We start from the raw sequence: 8,770 nt of genomic DNA, 5'->3' as shown, positions 1-8,770 counted from the left end.
TCCACTAGGATCATTTCCCATCATCATACCTTTTTAAATAAAATTAATCTTAAAGAATTAGAGTATCAAATTAAGTCTATCGATATTCAATTAGATTCCTTTACTCAAGAATTTCAGAATAAAACTAAATTTTTTCTAGAACCCCATATAGCATACCTTAAAAATAAGCTTACTGGTGTTTTAAATCAGCTAGAGACATTTGTGTCCAACCGTGCGAAAAGAGGCCTTATTGATGGTCTTGGCTCAGTAATCAAAAGTGTCACTGGTAACTTAGATTATACTGATGCTATTCATTACAATGAAGCTATTAAAAATTTGCAGGAAAACGAAAATAATTTGATAAATGAATTAAACAGTCATATTAGCTTATCTAAAAATTGGACAGTTCAGTATTCAAAAATTATAGAAATTATTAAAGAAAATCAGAATAAAATGATGAACATGGTTAATAAAATTAATGATAACAATGTAAAGCAGAATTTCAGTTTAGTGAAATATACTCGTCTCACTCAAATACTCTTAATATTGAGTGACAATGTAGATTCCATTTCACAGGAAATAATTAAGTTGCAGAATATTTTAGCATTTATTAAAACTTCCACTTTACATCATTCAGCTTTAGATCTAGCTAACATACGCTCTATTTTAAGCAAACTGTCATCATTGTACGGCAGTGAGCGTATTCTTAATTTAGATGTAAGAGAATACTATGATATAATTAGAGTAGGCTCCTTTTATGTGGGTAATGAAATAGTTTTAGTTTTTAAATTTCCAATATTTCTAGCTAAGATATTTACTTTATATAAGTTATCTATAGTTCCTAATAAGCACCATGAGATCCTCAAACCCACCTTTCCATTCCTAGTTATCCATGAGAAAGAATTCAGGTACATAGAGGCAGAATGCCCGAAGGCCAACAAGTGGCATATATGTAAGGAACAGCCGAACCCTCTCAACCAGCCAGAGGACTGCGTGCAGCGACTAATATCAACCCAGGAGCGAAGCCCTTCGTGCAAGCCCATCACTGTTACCCTGAGCCATGCAGCATTTGAAGAATTGGATGAGAAGCACTACACTGTCAGTTTTCCTGAGCCAACAAAAGTCCACATGTTCTGCGAACGTCACCAGTACGAGACTCTCCAAGGCAGCTATCTTGTCATCATCCCTAAGCAATGTTTTATGGAGGCCCCAGAATTTACCATTTCGAACTCCAAGGATCGTCTAAAAGGCCAGGCGCTCAAGCTACTGAATATGCCCAAATACACGACTACTGAAGAAGACTCACAGGCTACTCTTACACTAAACTCAGTAAGCCTGAAAAATCTACAAGAAATCAATACAAGAATCTCCATGCAGCAACCTATAAAACTGAAAAATGAAGACAACTACGGTATCTATCACACTACGATACCTATGTATGCATTGATACTATTAAGTGCATGCGCCCTCACTAGCGTGTACTTATGGAAGAGATATACCAGATCCTTGGCTGAAACATCAAAACCGAATGACAATAGCAAGATAGAGATGCCAGCTGTCTACGCTCGACCTAGAAGAATAGATCCTGATCATCCTCCAGCGCAGTTTACGACAACAGTCTTCAACAGGCGCTGTTCTACGGGGGGCGAGGCGCTGTTACACCATCCTAACTACGATACACCTCAATATAAGTGTATCCACACCTTTATTTTAATATTCAGAAACCCAAGTGTGCACACAGCTTTACCGCGCTGTACCGCACACGGTGCAAGATTTCAACATCAATTCGAGGGAATATCCAAGTCAGCAGAAGCGGCCACCACCATCGTGCGACCAGCGGAGGACCTCATTCTTTTACTCCACTTCAGTAGGGAATCACTCTTAGTTTGTAATTCGTAATTAGTAATTTTAATTTTAATTAATGTAAAAGTTATAATTAATAAACTATTATTTAAAATTTGCTTTTTTTTGGCACCCACGGCTGCAGCTATCGTTACTCTTGTGCTGTAAGTATTTTGTTGTAAATCATAAGAATAATCCTGAAAAATATACATTTCACAGGTAATTAATCTTCATGTCCTAATTGCTGCGATGTGTTTATTTTTGCTATATTCTGTCTTTAGTTCTCTATTTCTAATAAAATATTGTGAATCCTCCCTTTTACTTTCATATTTTGCGTAACTAAAGGTACTATTGTTCTTATATTAAGTACACAAATTTTGAAAAAACATTTTTCATCAAATTTTTTTACACATACGCTAGTGCTTGAATCAAATTTATCGATATGCTTATCGATATTTTACAATAACATAAAACTAAAATAAAAATCATTTACCTTTATATTTATCACCTACCCGGCCGCACATTATCCGAAATTTCTGATCAGAAAAATTCGGACGCCCGGCGGAACGCACTCTGTTCATACATTTTGTTGTAGACCCATCATACTAAAAGAATTTCTGACGTGTCAAAATGTATATGCGGGGCGGGGCGTCCGAATTTTTGTTATCAGAAATTCGGATACTGTGCGGCCGAACTAAAAAGGACATATTATCTTATTTTAACTAATATAATATAGAATAGTATAATATAGCTAATATTATTATATAATACAACTACTATAATATAGAGTGACTCTAAAACTAGAGGAAGGTTTATATTTATATATCATAATCATTTGTTTTACAGATTCCCTCAAGATCCTCTAATAAGAGGAAAATGGCTGAAATTAATTGGGCGTGTTGGTTGGAATCCCAAGAAGGTTATTAATCGAAAGATTTTGAACGTTTTCTGGGACCATATGTTCCCATTTGAATATCAAGGAGTCACCTCGATTTCTCATGGTTTCCATCACCAGACCACCACTTTTGTGAACATGATACCTACTCGAAACAATACAATGTACAACAAAAGAAAAATTTTGAAAATCGGTTCATAAACATCGGAGTAATCGTTGAACATACATAAAAAATATATCCAGAGCCGAACGTCTAGACTCCTCCTGTTTGGAAGTCGGTTAAAAATAATTGTAATAAAAAATATTATGATAATAATAATAAAATATAATATACTAGTATAGTGTGTTGTTTACTTTCAACGTTTACTTTCAATGTAAGGGCTGATTTACCAGATAGATTTTACCTGAGTAATAAATAAGTAACTTTATAATGTGTTATGTGTATATTATTTACCCCTATAAGAACCTCATGTCATAACATATCCGACGATTGAAAAATCATTCCAAAAGAAAATGTGTATCTTGTTAGAGAATAGTAAAAGTCTTGAATTATACATTGAGCGATATTTATTCGAGCAGAGTTTTACCTTACATGTCTCAAAGTTAATTACAGAATGAATCAATCAATGCAATATGGCTGGCTTTTATACCATTTTACACAAATGAAACGAACTTCCGTTGACAATTCAAATATAGCAAAATCATAAAGAAATACATTAATTTTAGATAATATGAGAAGAGGAATTTATAACGGAAGTAAATAATCCTCCCGCCCATAACTAACTAATTGTCAAAATCAACTACCTTACTTACTGTGCTGTACCAGTGCCAGAACTGCCAGTGGTCTGAAACAGCGGAAGACATCGAAACAGTTTTTTGTAAAAAAGAAGTAAAATATAATACATTGATGTCAGAAAAATCTACTAGTATCACATCTCATCTCCAGCCAACACGTGGCATTTCTGAAGCCTAAAGGTAATTTATGCATTTTTATTTTTGTTGTATTGTTATCGGTAACATAATATTTTGTCACGCAGACAACTTTACTATTGTAGTAAATAAATTTAGTTCAATTTTAGAATATTTGTAAGGTCACACAGATTTAGTAGGTCACGTAGACACCGTATACGTAGACACCGGTCACGTAGACAGCGATCACATAGACAGCGATCACATAGACATCGGTCACGTAGACATCGGTCACGTAGACATCGGTCACGTAGACATCGGTCACGTAGACATCGGTCACGTAGACATCGGTCACGTAGACATCGGTCACGTAGACATCGGTCACGTAGACATCGGTCACGTAGACATCGGTCACGTAGACACCAGTCACGTAGACACCGGTCACGTAGACACCGGTCACGTAGACACCGGTCACGTAGACACCGGTCACGTAGACACCGGTCACGTAGACACCGGTCACGTAGACACCGGTCACGTAGACACCGGTCACGTAGACACCGGTCACGTAGACACCGGTCACGTAGACACCGGTCACGTAGACACCGGTCACGTAGACACCGGTCACGTAGACACCGGTCACGTAGACACCGGTCACGTAGACACCGGTCACGTAGACACCGGTCACGTAGACGTCGGTCACGTAGACGTCGATCACGTAGACGTCGGTCACGTTGACGTCGGTCACGTAGACGTCGGTCACGTAGACGTCGGTCACGTAGACGTCGGTCACGTAGACGTCGGTCACGTAGACGTCGGTCACGTAGACGTCGGTCACGTAGACGTCGGTCACGTAGACGTCCGTCACGTAGACGTCAGTCACGTAGAGAGTTCTGTACACATGATACATATTAAATTATTATCTCTAATCGTATTAGTTTTATTACAAAAATTATAAGTCAATCAATTAGATCATCCGTGTCTACTTCAGCATCGCTAGTTGAGCAGTATCAGAAGTCACTGATTTATAAGGCCTTAATACCTCACCCCTTACTACAGCTGAAAACTCCTTACTTTTCAATTTTTGGGTCACTTTGGCATTGGGGTCGTTAGTAGCTCCCCCTTTCCACAATACAAGATCACCGAATGAATATTTCCTACATTTCTTGTGAGTTTTGTCTATTTTTCGTAACAGTCATATAATTTCTATCAATTCGGAGTGTTGCTGTTGCCCTTCATTCAGTTAATGCCTGTCGTTGCGAAGTATGGTCACTAGGACCACTGGATGGAATAGCTGGTAATTTAGAGTTATCATGGCTAAACATAAGTTTAAACGAAAGCTGAAAGGAAGGAAGTAGTAGAATTAGGTGTATTATTTATACCCCATACTATATCCATTAATTTGTCAACCGAAACAGTTTCATATTTAGACATTTGATCTGGGACTAGCTATAGCGTTAAGAAAGTGTTTTAGTTGCACGTCTTCTGCAAATTGGTTAAGGTATCGGATAGGAGATGCTTTGCCTCTATGTTATTATGCGGACTGGGTTTCTCTAAAGCCTAATATTATTGTGTTGAATTTATGATTTGATCACACAGCCATCCTATAGATAATATTATTATTGTGTTGATTTTAGGATTTGATCACACAGCCATCCTATATAGATAATAATATTACTATGGATTTGATCACACAGCCATCCTATAGATAATATTATTGTGTTGATCTTAGGATTTGATCACACAGCCATCCTTGATCTTATATAGATAATAATATTTTTATGGATTTGATCACACAGCCATCCTATAGATTCTATGTTGATTTAAGGATTTGATCACACAGCCCTCCTAAAGAGATAATAATATTACTATGGATTTGATCACACAGCCATCCTATAGATAATATTATTATTGTGTTGATTTTAGGATTTGATCACACAGCCATCCTTTATAGATAATAATATTACTATGGATATGATCACACAGCCATCCTATAGATAATATTATTATTGTGTTGATTTAAGGATTTGATCACACAGCTGTCCTAGTCTTATAAATGATCCTAACGGTGTGCATAGGTACAGGTACTTTTCCTATAGGATGTAAATTTTCTCCTCCAGATTTTCCATAATTACCCTTACCGAAAGCACATTGAACGCAGGAATTGATGAATTCCTTATTATATCGGGTCATTTTAGGAAACCAAAACTGTCGCCGAACCCAGGGTGTCATTCACAACAATATCAAAATACGTTCTAATTCTATGGTCTTTCATGTCGGGGGTCATACTTCTGCAATAAGCCATATTTTGCCAATTTGGGAACAACAAATCGTTCTCCATTTGAGTTTTTTCGGAACAGTATATCCTCTTTAACTACATAAAAATTATTAACTATATTATCAGGGTTGTTCGTATCCCTTTAACTGAGAAATAATATTTTGTAAATTAATATCTAAATGTTAGTAACCAATCAGTTTCCTTAATGACGTAAGTATACTGTTTCGTGACCGGGATTCCTACTAAGAGCGTCTAGAAAGAAAGAAAGAAAGAAAAATAAATTTATTTGGTATTTAGCATCTTACATGTCTCATTCTATTCCCTGGATGATACTCAATTTGCAGGTCATAATCTTGTATGCTAAGCCACCATAGAGCAATACAAGGAGCAAGATATTTTGCTAAGGGTTGTGCATAACGCTGCAAATTCCGAAGATTCCACAACAGCTAATGTTTTTAACTCGAACTATAGTAAAACCGTTCTTTAGATGTGACTACCAAAATAGGCTGTAGGTTTAAATGTGCCGGCCTGCTGTATTTGTATTAGTATACCCCGTAAACCTAGTTTTCTAGCATCCGTGTTAACCTGGAGATCACAGCCACACAATTTTGTCACTTGGTCCTCAATATGAGTATCTTTGAGTGTCTGAATTTAAATTTCGGTAATCAATGCACAGCCTGTAACCTTCACCTTTTTTTTAACTAGAATCACTGGACTAGCATATTCAGATATAGAGCGACGTATGATACCAGCTTCCAAAAGATCGTTAGTATTTTCATCAACTATTGCATTTTCTTTTTAAGATATATCCTATAGAGCTTACCAATATCAGTTTTTATTTTCATTTGTAATAAATCTGTGTACCCTAAATCTTTTGTATCCCTAGTGAATAAATGTTTTTGTCTATCTAATATCATCATCTTTTTTTGTCTAAACTTTCACCAATTACCTTACCTAAACTTTCTAATTCCCTATTTGTGATTCAATCGATAAAGTCATATTTTCAGTAGAGGTATTCGAGTCGATAATATTAACAATTTCAGCCCGGGCAATTGACGTATATTGCAGGCCAAGTTATTTCAATTACACCAATATTTATAACCTTTAAATGACAGCTCCTCCAGGAATTATATAACACAAATATAGGAATTATATAGCACATAAACTGGATTTGTTCCATTGAATTGTTTCTCATTTGGATCGATATCTACAATTACATCAATATTACTGCAACTATTTTTAGGTAAAATTGTATCACGTTTCAGCAAAACATTTTAGTTATATCTATCACCAAAATCTATCACATATATTTGTCAGCTGTTTGTAACTGTCAAACAAATTATAAGTCTCAGTAAAAGTGGCAGAATTTGCTGTAGTAACTAATACCAAGCTGGTTGATCATTGATTGGCCAATAATTAAGTCTATGTCACTTGGCAGTTGTTGTACAGTCTCTACATGGTCACTAAGACACACTTGATCTATTTTATAGTTTTCATTGGCTCCTACCCACTTTTTTTTTTGCAAATATTATTATTTACTAACATATTACTTGAAGTATAAAAAGTGTTACTTGTGTTGAAATCTGCGGTTGCCGAGTTGTTCCTGCTGTATTCGCGAACCAGCAGTTAGCCGTTGCATGACAGAGGCGTTGAAAAGTTCGACAATTGTAGCAGCGTTTATTCTTGGCTGGAGAGCTGCTGTCGATTTTCCATCACTTGCACCTTTCCTCCAAGTAGACTTTCGCATTGGCTTGTAGTTCATTCGGTAACCCTCTTATGACGCAAGATATTGCATGCTCGCCCTGGATGTTGCATTTCTTAAGCAGAGAGACTTTATCGTGGTAATATTTGGTCATCGTCCCGCAGCCCGCTTTCAGTCTTCGTTTGAATCATCATAGCTTCAAGGCAGTCATTGTCTAGCGGACCCACGTAAACGCATTGGCACGATGAACTGTCTATTGGTAGGTACTGTTCCGTAAACCTCTCCTAGGTGGTCGATTTTATGCAGCCATGTAGCTACATTACAACAGTCGTCTTCTGGTTCAAACTTGGTATCACTTCTGCATCAGCTTGAGTAATTCTGCGTCGTTTTATCACTGGTTCACATATCACAATCACTGTTGTTTATGTTAAAAAAAAAAGAAAAAAAATCACTTTCTTCGCTGTCAATCGCAGAGAGTCTGAGCAAGTCTGGGCGTTCTTCTCCGGTTGCCAAGTCCCGCAGCATAAGGACCGGACATTTTTGAAATAATCCCACTTCTGAGATGTTAGAGAATAGTAAAAGTCTTGAATTATACATTGAGCGATATTTATTCGAGCAGAGTTTTACCTTACATGTCTCAAAGTTAATTACAGAATGAATCAATCAATGCAATATGGCTGGCTTTTATACCATTTTACACAAAAGAAACGAACTTCCGTTGACAATTCAAATATAGCAAAATCATAAAGAAATACAATAAAATTAAGAATTGCTAAGAATAAGTTAAGTACATAATTCTAAATATTAATTAATGTACTTCTCATATTTTAGATAATATGAGAAGAGGAAGTTATAACGGAAGTAAATAATCCTCCCGCCCATTTATAACTAACTAATTGTCAAAATCAAGTACCTTACTTATTAATATTTAAAATATAATAATCACTAAAATTATATATAGTGACTAACATAATATACTGATTTAAATAAATAAATATAATATCATGTAGCTTGTCCATTGACATCCGCTAACAATCTACTTTTCAATCGTCACCTTTTTTTGCCAATTAAAATTTATGATACCTAATTTGAAATACAAATCTGTCAAAGTTGCATATTATTTATTTCTTATAGAAACTCAGGTAAAATAACTCGAACGGACTATACT

The sequence above is a fragment of the Aricia agestis genome, chromosome 7 (genome assembly GCF_905147365.1).
Source record: "Aricia agestis chromosome 7, ilAriAges1.1, whole genome shotgun sequence".
In the NCBI taxonomy this organism is placed as follows: domain Eukaryota; kingdom Metazoa; phylum Arthropoda; class Insecta; order Lepidoptera; family Lycaenidae; genus Aricia; species Aricia agestis.
The sequence above is the reverse complement of the archived record's forward strand: the minus strand, read 5'-3'. Positions refer to the sequence as shown.